General features: G+C 43.3%; 1 long non-coding RNA gene across 1 annotated transcript in view; it reads left to right on the top strand.

Annotated features, from left to right (window-relative positions):
- Positions 1–11,283, top strand: part of LOC146799620 (uncharacterized) — a 215,748-nt gene extending 204,465 nt beyond the window's left edge. Inside the window, exon 3 of the long non-coding RNA XR_014969290.1 lies at positions 11,213–11,283. This is a non-coding gene — a long non-coding RNA (uncharacterized LOC146799620). The remainder of the gene's footprint in view (positions 1–11,212) is intronic.
- The last annotated feature ends 6,664 nt before the right edge of the window (positions 11,284–17,947 follow it).

The raw sequence follows: 17,947 nt of genomic DNA, 5'->3' as shown, positions 1-17,947 counted from the left end.
AGATTAAGCGAGCTATTGCCAGAGTCACATGGTGCTGGGCTGATCTGCCGCCGGCACTGGGGATCAAACCATGAGCCCCCGGGTTCCGGCGTCAGTTGCTCTGGCCGCTCCGCCACACCTCTTCCACAAGATGAAGGTAGATGAAGGCCTCAACCTCTTCCAGTGTATCGCCTGCAAGAGTGACTGCAGCTGTGCTGGCCATGTTAGCCTTGAGGATCTTGGTTTTCCCATGTGAATGTTGAGGCAAGTTGTGGTGATGTGGCTGGCACCTTGTCAGACTTCTCCTGAATGCAAGAGTAGTGCAAGGTCATCTGCAAAGTCCATGTTGTCGAGCTGTGTCCACAATGTCCACTGGATCCCATTTCTTCTTCCTGCTGTGAACGTCTTTATGATCCAGTCTATGGCCAGAAGGAAGAGAAAAGGCAAGAGCAAACAACCCTGGCGGACTCTGGTCATCACTGGGAAGGCTTCAGCGAGTTGTCCCCATGGACTATCTTTCAGATCATTCCTTTGTAAGAGTTTCTGATGATTCTTACTAGTTTATCTGGCACACCTTAGTGGTGGAGGAGTTTCCAAAAGATCTCTCTGTCTACTCTGTCAAATCCCTTCTTATAGTTGATGAATCTGACATAGATGGGGAAGTGCCATTCCCCAGACTGCTCAATGATGATGTGTAGTGTTGCAATCTGGTCTGTGCTGGATCTATCTTTGTGGAAGACAGCTTGCTGGTCTCACAACTGAGTGTCGACTTGTTCATTCTGTTCAGGATGACTTTGTTGAACACTTTGCCTGCGATTGATAGAAAGAAGAGTTAGTAGTTTGCACAGTTACTCAGGTCACCTTTTTGGGGGATCCTGATGAGATATCCCTCCTTCCACTCTAATGGCACATGTTCCTCTTCCTCTTCCCAGATCCTTCCAAACATGGGGTACAGCATGTCTGCTGATGTTTCAATGTATGCCTTCAGTGCCTCGGCAGGAATGTTGCCAGGTCCTGCTGCCTTCCCATTTCTCAGATGTTTGATGACTTTCCATGTTTCTTCCTTGGTTGGTCTGCTGCAGTTGATTGGCAAGTCCTTGTTGGCTAACTATGTGTCTGATGGAAACTGCAGCATGGGCTGTTTCAGCAATTCTTCAAAGTGCTCTCCCCATCTTCATTGTTGGACTTCGTTGCCCATAATTTTCTTCCCAGGTATGTCTTAAACAGGTCTTTGTGGCTTGCTGAATCTGCTGGAGAGTTTCCTCTTTAAGTCGTGAAGTTCTTTCACATTTCCTAGGTTTGCTGCTTCCTAGGCTTCTCTGGCAAGACCATCAATGAATCTTCACTTGTCAGCTCTTAAGCGTCTCTTTGCTTACTTGTTGGTTTCAGTGTATTTGGCCTGAGCTTTCGCTTTTTCAGCTCTTGTTCAGCTGGTGTTGACTGCAGCTTTCTTTTACTTTCTCTATTGGATTTTGCATAGTGTCTCGGTATAGAAGCATTCTTTATGTTGGTGTTTCTTGGGATCCAGTACCTCCTGACCGGTTGATGTCACTGTTTCTTTAATCTTCTCTGACTTTCTTCTGGCTCTTTGTCAATCTCTAGTTCTTGCAGGACTTAAAACTTGTTGCTGAAAGTGACAGAGTTGGTTTGTCGGTTCCACCCATTCTTCCTTCAGCTTTAGCTTTATTGTGACCATGACAAGGTGATGTTCTGATGACATGTCCGCTCGTCTCATTGCTCTCAGATCCTGCAGGGACCTCTTGAACTTCTTGGCAATGCTTACATGGTTGATCTGATTCTCTTTTGAATGGTCTGGAGACACCCATGTTGCTTTGTTTATTCTTTTGTGTTGGAATATACTGTTGCCTATGCAGACTATTCAGGGTGCAGAGATCTGCGAGCCTTTCACCATTCTCGTTCATGTCGCCATGGCCATGGTTATGTTATGTTATTTAAGCTTATAAAGCGCATTACTACCCTGAGGCATCTAAGCGCTGTAGCAGAATTAATGCAAGTATCAGGAGAGGGTAAATGATGCACTACATCCTGAATAACCAGGTTTTTACCACTTTCCTAAAAGCAAGGAGGCTGGGTGCTGTTGTTATACCAAGAGGAAGTAAGTTCCATATTCTAGAAGCTTCATGCACAATGCTTTTGCCTCCCCATCGTGCAAGTATGAATCTAGGCACTATTAATAACTGTGCCTATGCTGACTGAAGATTTCTGGTAGGGAAATATTGTTTAAAACTCTGCTTCAGAAAATCCGGACCGAGACCATGGACTGCCTTATATGCTAGGCATAAAGCCTTAAAAGTCATTATTTGTTTTATGGGGAGCCAATCTAAATTTTTTAGCTCATGCGATACTGAGCAAAACTTGGGAATTTTCAACAAAGTTCCAGCCGCAGTGTTTTGTAGAACCTGTAGTTAATTTATATTATACTTATGGGTAGTCACCAGCAAGCTGTTGCAATAATCTATCTTGGACAGGATTAGAGAGGTAACTAATATATTTAGCAGATTATCAGGTATGAACGGGATGACTTTTTTAATGATTCTAAGTGTGTTAAACGTAGAAGAAGTGAGTTTATTCACATGATCTGAAAAATTGATTTTAGTGTCAATAATGACTTCCAAGTTTCAGGTCTGTTCCGCTGGAAGGGAAATGGGGCCCAAATTTGTTGGCAAGACTGACGAAACCCAAAAAGATTCTTGTGGTCTGAATAATAAAACTTCAGTCTTCTCTGCATTTAATTTAAGACAGTTGCTATCCATCCAAACATGGACCAGCCCTGGCTTCTTCCTATCCGGTATTGTCGCTTCCAGATTTGGAATTGAGGTCCCCCATCAGTATGGTGATGTCTCTCTCAAGGTATTTCCCCAGGATGGACTGGAGTCTGTTGTAAAACTGTTCTTTTTCCTCTTCTTTGTTGTCATTTGTAGGTGCATAGCATTGAATAACATTCATGTGGGATTCACAACCAACCAGAGCTCTTTTGGCTGCTGGCGATATAATTAGAGCTCCTTATTAAGTGTGTGGGGCGTTCTCTTTCTCATGTCTAGAATACATTAGCATTCCTACTGTAGCCACTCTTTTCTGTCCGGACTATGGCCATCTAGTCTTGCTGATGCCAAGCGGGGCAAGGTTGTAGATTTTCATCTCTGTTGTCACTTGGGCTGTCTTGCCTGTCCTCACATTCCATGTCCCAATTGTGTTGATCTTGGTCGAAAGCAGGTGTATCAGTTTTGTGGCTCCCAGGGATCTCTGGCTTTCACCACAAGGCATCATAGATCTCCATGAAGAAGATTCCTCTTGCTCCTAGGCTAGAATGTCTTTTGGTTGACATTTCTATAGCTAGGATTTTTTACATGGTTGTGTAGCTAGCCCCCACACATAATGTTCCTCCTTTCACAGCCAGGCTTGGGACTGGCCATGGCGGAGTTAACCACACAAGTGGGGCAACCGTTTTATTGCAATAAGTGGGATATCAATGGTTTGTAGGAATTATGTAGATTCCTGCTGATTCTAGAAGTTTCCAACTCAGAAATGTGGGGAAAATGTGTGATTTTAGGCACAATTTGAGGCTTTCAGGGCATTGGGAGTAAGAAAGCCTTGTGGGATTAATGCTTTATCATCCCACCCTTGATTTTCCCCCGTTGTCTTGTTTAAAAAAAGCTCAACCCTAAAATCCACAGCTACCCACATTTGTGTTTTTTTAAAGGGTCAGTTTTCGGAGTAAAATGTGATGTGTCCATGTTGTGTTTTGGGCTCTTTCCTGTTGAAGGCGCTAGACCTACCCACAGACGTAAGGTACCATATTCATCAGGAGACTTAGGGGAATGTGTGGCGGTAGGAAATTTGTGGCTCCCCACTAATTTCACAAATTTCCTCACTGAAATGTGAATAAAATGTATCTTTACAGTAAAGGTTTGAGGTTTCTAAGGGCTTCTGGGTAAAAAAAACTGGTGAGAGCCATGCAGGTCACTCCACCTTGAATTCCCCTAAGTGTCTAGTTTTAAAAAATGTACACAAAAAAGTGATGGATAGAATGTTTGAATTATTCTCAATTACTGGTAATAACTCGGGCCTCATCCCAGTTCATCGTTATTATGCACAGCATGTCACCGCAGTTTGCACCCAGCCATATGCAAATAAGTCTTGACCATGCTCCAATGGGAACAGTCCAGCCTGAACTGTCAGGCCAGGTCCTCCCTGAACCGGAACACAAACTACCCAGGGCTAGTTTCACCCTAGTTTGAGCTCATCAACCACGGTATAGACTGGTTTCAGCGTTTCGCCCTAGTTTGGGCTCATCAGCCCTCTATAGTGTGGTTTCAGTCACACAATGTGCACGAGAACCACATCTGGGCATACCTGTCCCAGTTATGGTGACACACATGCCTATACAAAAAAGAGAGGGATGGAATGCTTGAATTAATCTCAGTCACTGGTAATTACTTGGGCGGCATCCCAGTCAATTGTTATTTTGTACACCTCAGTTTGGACCCAGCCATATGCAAATCAATGTTGACCCTGCTACAATGGGAACACAGTCTTGCCCAAACTGCAACGACAGGTATTCCCTGAACCGGAACACAAGCAACCCAGGACCAGTTTCGCCCTAGTTTGGGCATATCGGCCAGATATAGCTTGGTTCCAGTGACAAAGTGTGCACAGAACCCACCTCTGGGTATACCCGTCCCACTTACAGCAACACATTAACATACACAAAAAAGTGATGGACTGGGATGCGGCCCGAGTAATTAACAGTGGCTGAAATGAATTAAAGCATTCCACCAGTTTCCACCACAAACTGGAAGTTGGTTGAAAGCACGAAAATTAGGAAGAATTGCCTACCTCTTTGAAAAATGCCAACCCTGTGGTAAAATAACTAGGTTTTTTGATTCAACTCTGCATGTTGCTGAAAGCTGGGAAGATGGTCACTTTAACACAGCAACCCTTTCGTTGATACCATTTTTAGGACCAAAAACTCACTTTTTGAAAAACACTTTTTTCCAGTTTTTTTCCCAAAAACTCAAAACGCAGCTATATTTTAGCTATTTTCTTAGTCCCCTCCAGAGGAATCCACAAACCATCAGCACTGGGGTGAAAAAGCCTCAACAGTTAAGGGGGTCATTTAAGTTCAGCGTGCTTATAATGTTCGGCCAGATTACCAGGTCTAGCTCTGAGCCGTGCTCCACCTCACCAATTTAGAACGGGTTAGTTAAGCACGCATACATGTATAGGATTTTAGAAGGAAGGATTTGAGAACTTCATTTTGGCAAGGAAGGAGAATGAAAAGTTGCTAGATGCATTAGTCATTTCATGGCAGTGTGCACTGAATGGGGTGGCTGAACCCTGACCCCGAGACCACAAGTACTAATATATCAGAGATCTATCTATGTGAATGTATGGGAATAGTAAAATATTGGGACAGATCAGGTGACAGTATGAAACCATTTTTTTTTTAATTACTCTATTCGGTTATTATTAAAAACCATTAAAGTATTTTAAAAAATACTCATCGATATTACAAGAGTAAAAAGAATTATTACATAAAATCATCCATAAATATAACATCGCCACATTCCTAATATGCAAATATCACTATAAAATACAGACAATATAAAAACATTTTATGTGCAATAGGGCAAAAAATACATAACAGAATCCGGACACAGAAACCTGTTTTAGTTGCTACTTCCTTTTTTTCCTTGCTCTAACTGCTGCTACTAAAAAGCTGGCAGTACTGTAAGTTTCCCAAGGATTCCTCAGCAATTGCAAGTATAAAAGAGCTGGTCTCGCCTGCAAAAAACCTTTATTGTTTAAAAACTGTAAGAATATAATGCCTGCGAATAGGTAAATAAAAGTCGCAGAATAAGACAAAATGCATACTATCCTGCCTCGAAAAACAATCGCATGAGCAAGGACCAAGGTCTTCTATCTTGGCCCAGCCTAAAGGATCAGCCAGAAAAAAACAATAATAATTAAACCTAAATCTCGTCAAAAGAAAACGATGTTGGGACTTGGTAACAGTATCCAAGTAAGGCTTCATAAAATAGGACGTTTTTAGAAGCTGGTGAGCACGGACAGTGGGTTTCAATAATTCCAAGGCCTCTCTTTCTGATGACGCTATGCACTGAAATGAGGTCTTGGCTCACACAAGATCTTTTTTACATATATTTTCTGGGCTGTCAAACAAGTTTGGTAGACCTAACCACTACGCCGTGCTTTTCAAATGTCTCAAACATGGTATACTACTTGCCCTATCTAGAGTCATGCAATCTCATATGATCTCTTTATTTAACACCAAATCAGGATTAGACCAGATTGAGATCCATTTGAGAATGGGAGACATTCTAATCAGATCAGGAACATAGCCGAGAACCACCTCTTGATGAATTATATACGAGGATGAAACCATTTAAAGTGGTTAAACAAATTGGTATAATGACCATTACTGGAATTTAAATGAATGTTCAGATCACCCCGTACAAGGGTTGCTAGAACAGACGAAGAACAATGAGAAACGAATTTGAAAAGGAGTTTCATATGTACTGTTGTTGAGGTGACGAATTGTACACTAAATGGATGTAAAGGAAAGACACTGAAGTAGTTGACAACATAAGATCGGATTCTAAAAAGGTCAGGCACTTACTCCTGTAGAATTAGCCCTAAGTTTGATTTACATTTCTGACTATATTGGAATTCAAAGAAGATTCCAGGAGATCACCAAAAAGTGGTAAGAATCACAGTTTTCCAGACGTAGTTCTAGAATTCATTAGTGAATTCCATTTCTGTCACTTGAAAAGGTATTTCTCGTGTATAAATGTAAAATGTATGCATGTATGCTGTGGAGAATACTTCCTAATAGTATTTAATGTTTTCAAATATTTTTCTCTACAGTGAAACCCATTTCTCTATACAGATCGATAGATGTTTACTCTCATTACTGCCCACACAACGAATTTAGCCCTGCCCTTCTACAAATGAGAACTTGTGCATGGTATCCAGGATGAGAATGTGCCTTACAAAGATCTGTGAATACAGTAAACTTACAAGTTTGTGTGTGTTCAAACAGATTACAATTCACATGAATACTTTATTGAAACAATTGTAAATTCAATATCAAACAGAATATAGCCAACAAATAAAACAAAGTTTAGACTCCATTTAATACGTTTTAAATCTCAAATATATTACAGTAGATTCACAAACTGCATTACTCCTGTACTACTTCAATGAGTAAGTGCATACATTAACTTTACTTTACTATTTCATTACACAGAGTGCAATCCTCCACTAGCAATAACTAAAAATCGCACCAAACAGGACAGCTGATTATTGTGTTGACAAACATTATAAAATGTAATAGTGTTCTGCAATATTGTAATCTTATTGGATCTTAAATCATGTATTAAGCACCCCTTCCTCATATCTGGTCATACTGGCCAAATACATAAAAGGTGAGGCAGAGCTTCAAAATCCAAAGTACACAGGCAACAAAAATGATCACCATTAAATGCTCCACCTTTCCAAAAAATCGTAGTATATAAAAAAATCTAAGTGCCTCAAGCCTATTTCAAATAACTCTTTCTGACGTTATTTGTTAAAGGGATAGTCAGATTAATTTATAACTGTAACTATATATATCAAATATGTAACTGTTAATAGCTGTTCATCTTGCTTTTTTGCTATTCCTTCTTCATGGCAACTCGTTTCTATACTACGTTCTTTTGTTGTTTTCCTTATCAGAACTCCCTTCTCATTTAAGGATAATGTTCCTCATCGCATACACTTGCTAAATTATAGTGATTTTTTAAAGGGGGCAAATGATCATGCAACGCACAGGAGCTAAATGGGTTCAAACCCTCTATAGAATGGCAAATATGAGCAGCCAGAATCTTCTGAGGGGAAACCTTTGGGGACAGAAAGTATACAAGTCCATTTTAGCTGCCAATTGGCCCCTCTCAATCACACCAAGCTCTAACTGGATCAATTCCTGTGACTAAGCCCCTCTTAAGTTAAACACTCCCATGTGATCAAGCGTTTGTCTAGTAAGCCATTGTATACAGAACTGGAATAAGGTAAGGTGGACATCCATTGAGCGGTCATGGCCTTCACCAAGAGTCCTGCTGACAACCCGCCATGTTTGTGGTCTCAATTATGAGTCCTGCTTCATTGGATTCTTATTTATTGCCCCCACCGAATAACTAGAGCCTGGTAGTTATTTATCGGATGCGATAAATATCAGCAATTGTGAGATTTATTCTCAAAATGGGGCATAACCTGCAAATGTTTGTGCTAACTGCACCAAAATCTCCCTGTCCTAATATTTGCTGAGATTTTTACACCCTGTAAATTGCATTTATCTGGTGGAAAATCAACAAATTTATAAGTCTGACACCTGTGCATACGATGGTTTGCACAGTAGCTAGACTTCCATGAGGAACTCAGAATCATAGTGCGATTGTGTTTCGAAATAGGCAAACATGAAGAATGCGCTACCTGAGGAACAATAGTTCTTAACTTCATTTAAAAGTTGTCCAATCAAGGCACCCTTTGTAACTATTCCTACCTTTTCCAAACTATTTGTGTCTTGCCAGTGTCTATGTTCAGTTACATTGTTACAGTGTTTTAATGTTAACAGATGCCGTAACAGATTGACAAATACATCAAGACTGACAAATCTAACGAGCCAAGCTTGAGGACGGTGCTCGAGGGTAAGATGTACTAAGCCCTTGCATTCCAGTTGCGTCGCACAAGGTGAAGCAACACAACGCATGGGCTTAGGTGAAATTTACTAAGCCACACAAAGGCACCTTGCATGGCTCTGCGTGACTTTGTAAATCCAAAGTAACGCAAGATTGCCGCCTTATTTTACTCTGCGTTGGTAAGGCATTCCATCAGTGGCGACTTACAGCTTTCGAAAGTGGAGGTGCGATCAGGCGGGCACTCCAGAAATTCCGTTAGGCGCAACCCCAAAGCTCTCAATCGTGGTCCGTTATAAATAGTGTTTATAACGGGCCACAAGTAAGGACTCTGAAGTTGAGGCTGAAGGCACTGAGAGTTTCTTACATTGCCTGGCAGTGTGTACAAATATGTAAAACAGTGCAAAAATATATATAATGTAACTATCCACTCCTCTCGGATCTCTGCCGCAGACCATTGCAAAGAGGCAGCAAGGGGTCTCGGAGCCAACTCCCCTAATCAATCCAGACGCTGCTCTCATTCCGTTAACCAGCATGAGAGAAGCGCTAGGATTGGTTGGAGTGGGCTGGATCAGCGCTCCTATAGAAACTAGAGGCCATGGCATGCCCTCCACCCAGCTGTCTAAGACAGCTCGGGTTGGAGCGATTCAAAGTAAGCATGTTAGGCTGGCTGTCGCAAGAGAGCTGGCCAAAGTGACCTGTGCACTTTAAACTTTAGTTGTGCACCATTCCTCCTCCCCTGTGCCAGTCAGCAGCAATGGCCCCGCCCAACACTTGGATTGGGCTGACAAGCGGCACTGAAAAATAAAACAGTAATAAAATCATTTTACCTTTTTATTTTTCATGTTTGCTGTGCTGGCAGCAGTGTGGGTGATGCTCCTTTGCCCTTATGGAGGCACCACCGCTGCATTCCTTGGCTGTAGCATGGGCATTCCCATACATTCACCCATGAATTTTGATGCAATCGCAGATTTGCTAAGGTTAGAAATCCTGGGATTGTATCAAAATGGTACGCTTTCCCAACAGAGGCGTAACAAAGAGAAATATCTTCAGTTCTCCTCATTGTTTCCTCTTTCTATGTGTGCTGCAATCTGCAGGATTGTTTTTGTGCAGGAAGATGACCTTCCTGCACGAAAACAATCCTGCCTGTAACACATGCACCCTTGCTCCTTGGATCAAGGGTGCCTGCATTGGGGTTATGCAGCACTCAGAGCACAAACGCAGGGAGAGAGCAGGAATGCGTCATATCTTAGTTGATATATCACATTCCAGCTCTCTCCCTGTCACACAGCGCAGCAAACTGTCTTACTGTGTTGCATTGCATGACATTTTGACAAATCTAGCCCCTAGTGTTTATCTATACGGACAAATCAGCTATGCATACATTAGAAAGCGTTCCGTCCAGCACACAGCCTTGTTTTAAGGCATCTTCCAGGACTGACTCTCATTGTGCTGCCCAAATTATGATTGATTACACCCGAACCATGGTATTTGTAGGGAATTCCTTGATTTGATTGAGAAAGCAAAAGACACACAGATGATGGACGGAATGCAGAGCAAATCAAACATTCTCCCCCACTCAATAAAACCATCGTTCTTTTGCTCACCATGCCACCCCAGTTTAGTTTAGACCTGGCCATATGCAAATCAGTCTTGACCCTGCGCCTCATGGGAACAGTCCAGACTTGGCAGTTCGGACTGGACTGTATTCCCATGAGGCGCAGAGTCAAGACTGATTTGCATATGGCCAGGTCTAAACTGTGGTGGCATGGTGGGCAAAAGAATGATGGATTTACCCCAGATCTCTTGACTGGAGGTGAATGTTTTGATTTGCTCTGTATTCCGTCCATCAATTGTGTGTCTTTTGCTTTCGCGCCGGGTATGTCCTGACGTGGATCCCAGGCTCACTGTGCCACTGGCTTCTAGCCAGCCTGGGCTGTGAGGGATGAATGCCCGAAACTGGTCCTAGGATGCATTTTTCCGGGCCAGGGTGGGCCTGGGTTGGCAGTTCAGGCTGAACTGTTCCCATGAGGCACAGGGTCAAGACTGATTTGCAATATGGCCAGCTCTAAACTGGGGTGGCATGGTGAGCAAAATAATGATGGATTTAACCCAGATCTCTTGATTGGGGGTGAATTTGTTGATTTATTCTGCATTCCGTCCATCAATTGTGTGTCTTTTGCTTTGATTTGATTGAGACACACATTATCAATACCTGTAGCCAACAGTTTTGTGCAAAGTCGTTCTATTCATTTGAGCTGAAGTTGCTGACTAGGTCACTAAATAAGAATACAATGAATTGCCTTTTTGATTGTGTTTTTCTCTAGGTAAACGCTTGTTATTAAGTTGTCAGTGGTACTTCTGTTTCTGAATCCGGACATTTAATTAGGAATCATATCTTTTGATGAATACATTGAATCGAATGTTCTAAATGTAACATGTACAGAACCTGCCCTCGCTGTCCAACGGATAAATCAGTCTTTAATTTTACGTTCTTATACGCAGTCCTTTTTCCCAAATAGAAATCAAAATACTACCTTTGCAAGTGGAAACAGAAACAGTGGAAACAGAAAAAATGTGGATGAATTTAAAAACTGAAGTAGGTAAACATTTGATCCAGATGCCCATGTACATTTTAATTCTCTAGATTTATGTTCAATAGTATTTTAATTTTTCTTGGGGTCTACACTGGACTGTATAGAAATCAAATTGGGATCTAATATAATACTTCCTTTATTTATCTCATACAATTGTGCAATGTGCTTGGAGCAACATTCCTGTGGGATAAGATCTGGGTTTTTTGTGATCTTTGCATGTGGACTGTAAAACGAATCTGTGACATTTCTTGATATTTTTACTTCACACAGAATTACTTATGCATGCCCGCTTTTCATTGCGCCATTATACTTTACCTTAGAAGCCTTCATACAGCTCCTATAGATATTTCTGGCCTGTAAATATTCCTGCCTCTATTTCGCCTTAATTTCAGAATGTTACTTGTAAATTTAGGGGCAGATTTACAAGCCCCTTGCGTGACTTTTGCGCTGCAGTTGTGTCACAATGCGGCCTATTTACAACGTGAAGCATCTAGGGAGATGCGTCACGTTTTAAAGCCCTGCATCACATTATACCTCTATCAGGTATAATGTATGCAGGGTGGGCGTTCCCACGCAGGAAGGCCTCGTAAAAGTGACTCCGTGAAATCTATAAGATTTCACTGCGCCACTTTTAGGACGCCACTGCGTCAAAACCTTACGCCTGCTTCAAGCAGGCGTAAGTAGTGACGCAGTGTAGTGGGAATAGGCCTCATAATGCATTCCTGCAGTTGTGTCGTGCTTGCGACACGACTCCAGCAAATGCGCGACTTTTCCGCCAACAGATGCGTCAGAATTTCTGACGCATCTGTCAATCCATGCGCCATAGTGCGCCGTATTGTAAATACGGCGCATCTATGGTGGCGCAATGGTTTCTAAGGGTGGCGCAGGGAAAGTGACGCATCTGTACAGATGCGTCACTTTCTTGTAAATCTGCCCCATAGTTTTCCTCTGTGTACACTTTTTATTAAACAGCCTGCCCTAGACTTAGAAATATCCAAAGCTTTCTATTCGCGGCCTCGCAGTTGTAGTTCTTGCAATGGTCTTGCAATGATGACAATCATTTTGCAATGTCCACAGTTGTTCGGAATCTAAAGGTGGAGTTGCCCACTGTTCACATTGTTCTGGTCCTTCCTAAGCAACGCATCATGGTTAATGCAGTCCAGACTCACTGTGCGTTTGTCTTTGCTTCAGTTTTCAAATCCAGTCAATGTTGACACCAGTGTACCAGAAATATATTTTATTTTTATTAAAACTTTTTTGCAGTTTTATATAGCGCGAATTCGACCGGAAGGTATCAGAGCACTTTAAATGAGCTTCAGTCGCATTACAGATGGACACATTCTTTTTTTTCCATGCACGGGGTGATCAAGTCATTTGCCCAGAATCACAGGATGCTTGAACCTCACACCAGACTGACACATGGTTCCCCAGCTTCGAGGTCGGCTACTCTAGCCGTTAAGCCACCCCCTGTGTTCTGTTGAAGGGACCAGCACCTGCTGCACACTTCATGAGAATTGGTGTCCAACAGCTCACAGGTGCTAACTCCTGGCCCTAGCAACCAACCAAAAACTCCCCCAAAGGGCAGGAGCTTGTCTGAAGGTGAAGTTGCACACTCCAATTTCGTTCCAGTCATCCTCAGACAATACATCATGGGAACTACACTTAAAATACACGTGAAAGGTGCCCAGTGTATCATTAAAATGGTTCCATTCAGGAGGAAAAAGCCACAAAGGATAGAAAAAAAATCCTCCTTGGCAAAATTGAGTTATTGATTGAATATGATGAGTTTTACAGGAATCAAAAGTAAGACGCCAAAACCTCCACGACACAGGGCAAAGGAGCCGCCTTCCCTCGTCATCGTCTGTTGAAATCCCCCCTACCCGGCCCCACTGCTCTTACACAAGTGTCTTTTGCAAATCGAGACCACTACTGTTAGAAATAAACAGCTGTAGCATAGGCACCAGTTTGGCTCTTCAGCAGGGCACCTTTCGCCCACCCACCCGGATGTCCCAACCGGGCCTGACAGGATGGGATGTCCCTCAGGAATCAATAGCTCAAGAGTTGAAGATGTGGAGGCTCAGGAATCAGTAGCTCAAGAGTTGAAGATGTGGAGGCTCGGGAATCAATAGCTCAAGAGTTGAAGGTGTGGAGGCTCAGGAATCAATAGCTCTAGAGTTGAAGGTGTGGAGGCTCAGGAATCAATAGCCCCAGAGTTGAAGGTGTGAAGGCTCAGGAATCAATAGCTCCAAAGTTGAAGGTGTGGAGGCTCAGGAATCAATAGCTCAAGAGTTGAAGGTGTGGAGGCTCAGGAATCAATAGCTCCAGAGCTGAAGGTGTGGAGGCTCAGGAATCAATAGCTCCGGAGTTGAAGGTGTGGAGGATCAGGAATCACTTGCTCAAGAGTTGAAGGTGTGGAGGCTCAGGAATCAGTAGCTCAAGAGTTGAAGATGTGGAGGCTCAGGAATCAATAGCTCAAGAGTTGAAGATGTGGAGGCTCAGGAATCAATAGCTCAAGAGTTGAAGATGTGGAGGCTCAGGAATCAATAGCTCAAGAGTTGAAGATGTGGAGGCTCAGGAATCAATAGCTCAAGAGTTGAAGGTATGGAAGCTCAGGAATCAATAGTTCAAGAGTTGAAGGTGTGGAGGCTCAGGAATCAATAGCTCAAGAGTTGAAGGTGTGGAGGCTCAGGAATCAATAGCTCCAGAGTTGAAGGTGTGGAGGCTCAGGAATCAATAGCTCAAGAGTTGAAGGTGTGGAGGCTCAGGAATCAATAGCTCAAGAGTTGAAGGTGTGGAGGCTCAGGAATCAATAGCTCCAGAGTTGAAGGTGTGGAGGCTCAGGAATCAATAGCTCAAGAGTTGAAGGTGTGGAGGCTCAGGAATCAATAGCTCAAGAGTTGAAGGTGTGGAGGCTCAGGAATCAATAGCTCCAGAGTTGAAGGTGTGAAGGCTCAGGAATCAATAGCTCCAGAGTTGAAGATGTGGAGGCTCAGGAATCAATAGCTCCAGAGTTGAAGATGTGGAGGCTCAGGAATCAATAGCTCCAGAGTTGAAGGTGTGGAGGTCTGAGACAACATCCAGCTAAGAAGAGAGCATCAGCAGTAACGCTGGATAGGTTGCCACAGTCAGCAGGTGCATCAGGTAATATCCCCGGCCTCCTGGGAGTCAAGGCATGTGTCGGGCAGCAGGGAGTCATGGTGCTTCACTAGTTTTCTGCCCCATTGATAGTTGCATTGTGTGTTGCACACTGTTTGCCGGATCATTGTGCGAGTGATGCAGATTGTACATGCCTCTGTTGTAGCTGTCTTTTAACTATCTGGGGTCCTTGTCCTCGTATACAACTTCAGCATCCCTATGATGACAGCAGAAATAACAGATTTACCGTTTTGGTGCATCTTTCCAGTAACTGCAGATATAAATCATGAAGCCTCTCAGTTTGCACTGTTCGCGCGAGTGTTATTTCACAGCCTTGGGAACATGCTCCGTCCAAGGAAATCAACTTGACATTAAGGAAAGCGATGAAATGGGTGAGAAATGGGTAACAGAAATCACAAACCGACATTTAATAGGATTGAAAATGTAAAACAAGTGGCGGGATATGTTGCAGTTCACTGAATTCCGGGACGTCCCCTCTCCCTTGTCTAAATCGCTCGGAAATTCAATTTACTCCTCTCCTTTGCTCTATTCCCTTTTATTAACTTCTTCGCTTGCAGGCCTCGCAAGGCATTTAATGGGGTGATAAAATTATGCACCAATTAGAGAGCAGGCGAGAGAGGTAAGGAAACCGCAACGAAGAAGACTAAATGGGCAGACTGGAGGGCTCCACTATTGGACAGCCTTCTAGCCTGCTCTCCAGACCCCTCATTTATGGCAATTTATTGTAGGTAGACCCTCTAGGCGCCCACCGCTTGCATGGGAAATAGGATTCCTGTCTGCGCTCTTTATAAATACCGAGGCAGGCAGACAGAAGGACAGAAGGGAAGGACAGACTGATGGATTGAAATACAGGCAGACAGACGCATGGAAGAACAGACCGGTGTACCAAGGAGCCGACAGGCGAGTAGAGGGATAGACAGACAGACATACAGAAAGCAGCTGAGGTCTCACCTCTTCAGACAATGCCCAGACTAAGCTCTATAAAGCGATCACTGACTCTACAGCCTGGGTGCATTGTGTAGCATATTGAGACTATGCGAACTAGGACCCTCGTGGTTCTGGGGCGGACTCTAGACAGGAACTGTGTAATAGGCGGGGAGGTGTCTGGGTGTGGTGAATAAAACGTTTAATGTAATGTTTAGTGTGTGAGTGTATGCTGAAGAATAAAGTAAGGTTAGATCGCTGCTCCCGTGTGGCATATTTCATCCGCATCCTCTAGGGCTGGGGATGATGCTATACATTGGATAAATGCTATGTTCAAAACTGTTAACCTCTCTTTTTTAATTTATTCCAAGACAAAAAATTGCCACAAAGGAGAGAAGTATCGGAAAACAAAGATTGATTCTTGACTCCCAGGAAAATGGAGGCGTCAGTTCTGCTGCACGCAGGAGAAGTGTTGCATCAATTCCTTATTGCGAGGAGAAACGATACATGGAAATCCAAAAGCGGGTCCTTTCCGTGGGGCGATGCACTAGAAACTTAGTGATGCATGGAAATCTGGGTGTGTTGGGGTCAATGCGGCAGCATCGAAATAGGCACTGCATAGATTCTTCCAGCTGTGCACCGGTAATGCGTCGATTCCTTCAACCGCATAGCAGGGCCTGCGTCGTAGTGGGAGCGGGGGGCTCGGACGTTGGAGACATGGTGCTCTGGACTAGGGCTGCAGCAGTTCTTCTGGTCGCAAACAGGCGCTGCATTGTTTTTTCAACAGCATCGTGGCGATGTGTTGATTTTTCAACTGCACAGCATGCTTGCTGCTGGAAAAACAGCAATGGAAGGGCGTTGCATGGGTTTTCACTCTTTAAAACAGCCAAACCATCTCCAAAGGCCTAGAACTGGAATTGGCACCACTTTGCAGGTCAGAACTCCCATCAGAGGAGTTCAGGGGGGCTGCAAATGAAGTCTTTGATGGCCTTGAGACTTATTACAGAAGGCAAGCACTCACAAGCCAGAGAATCTTTTAAAAGCAGCACACGGAGTGCCACCTTACTTGTTGGCAGAGCCCTGAGAACTACTCGTACCAGCAGACCCTGGGGGCAGAGTGACACCTGCAGCAGCCCCTCCCTCCGGCAGCGGACTTAAGAGCACCTCGCACCTCCCGCTTCGCAGGACGCGCAGCGCACGGAGTGCTACCTTACTTGTTGGCAGAGCCCTGAGAACTACTCGTACCAGCAGACCCTGGGGGCAGAGTGACACCTGCAGCAGCCCCTCCCTCCGGCAGTGGACTTAAGAGCACCTCGCGCCTCCCGCTTCGCGGGACGCGCAGCGCACGGAGTGCTACCTTACTTGTTGGCAGAGCCCTGAGAACTACTCGTACCAGCAGACCCTGGGGCAGAGTGACACCTGCCGCAGCCCCTCCCTCCGGCAGCGGAGAAAACAGAAGAAAAGGAGAATACGTTACATATAATCACTCCAATTTGGTCAAGTGGTCACAAATTACTGAATTTAGTTTTCTAACATGGCTAAGCTTAATCAAATAATCTACGCGCGTTTCGGCGTTCTGCCTTTATCAGGTAGCCTTGACGTCATGATTCCTTGTCAAGAACAACCTCGTATCTGGCTATTTGGAGAGATGAATACTGCACGGTTTCTCGTGAGAAGTGGCGTGATGTTGTACTAAATTCAGTATTTTGTGACCACTTGACCAAATTGGAGTGATTATCTGTTACTTATTCTCCTTTTCTTCTGTTTTCCCCTATGTCGATTATTAATTTCGAGTGCGCATATACATAATATGTAAAAAATCATGAATGTATAAATGCCTGCACAATTAAAATTGTAAAAAGTATTGAACTAAAAGGACATGTATCCATATGTGGGGATAAGAATTGATTAGGGATTGAGTATAAATATATGTATAATATTGTAAATTTGTATAAATAAACAAAAATATAGAATTGCACGCCGTAGTCACTTTTGGTACTTTGACGTTTAAAGCACTTTTATTCATCAATTAGCCTACCGTATAGAATAGTTTCCTATGTTTTTTCGCAAAAAACTTTACTAGGGACTTACCAGTAAATCAAAGATAACCAATCATAATCACAATTTACACTGGAAGCACTTGCATGTTAGCGCTGATAAGCAGTGGTAAAGTGCCCAGAGTACACAAACTAGCAAATTGAAGTCCAGTATACAGTCAAAGATACAGGAGGTAGAGGCAAAAAGACTGGGGAAACCACGCCAAGGATGCCAGGTCTAACAGGGTTTGTAAAAAAACTAAAGGTAGTAAATCAGGGTAACTAAGGAGTTTATAAAAAAATGGGGCTAAATGGGGCACAGGAAAGGGAAGATAAACGAATATTACAGTTATAAGCAATAAAGTTTTAATATAAGGCTCACTTCAGTGCTCTTGTCCAAACTACAGTCATTTCTACAATACATTCAGGAAATTTTGCCCATCCACCCATCTGCACCAGGTGGTGACCTGGCTTACCAGTTCAGACTGGCCTGTACCTACTGGAGGTAGCTGATCTCTGTCTCAAGTGGAAAAGATGAAAATTA

The sequence above is a fragment of the Triturus cristatus genome, chromosome 9 (genome assembly GCF_964204655.1).
Source record: "Triturus cristatus chromosome 9, aTriCri1.1, whole genome shotgun sequence".
In the NCBI taxonomy this organism is placed as follows: Eukaryota; Metazoa; Chordata; class Amphibia; order Caudata; family Salamandridae; genus Triturus; species Triturus cristatus.
Note: the sequence above shows the minus strand (reverse complement) of the source record. Positions and strands in the feature narration are given on the sequence as shown.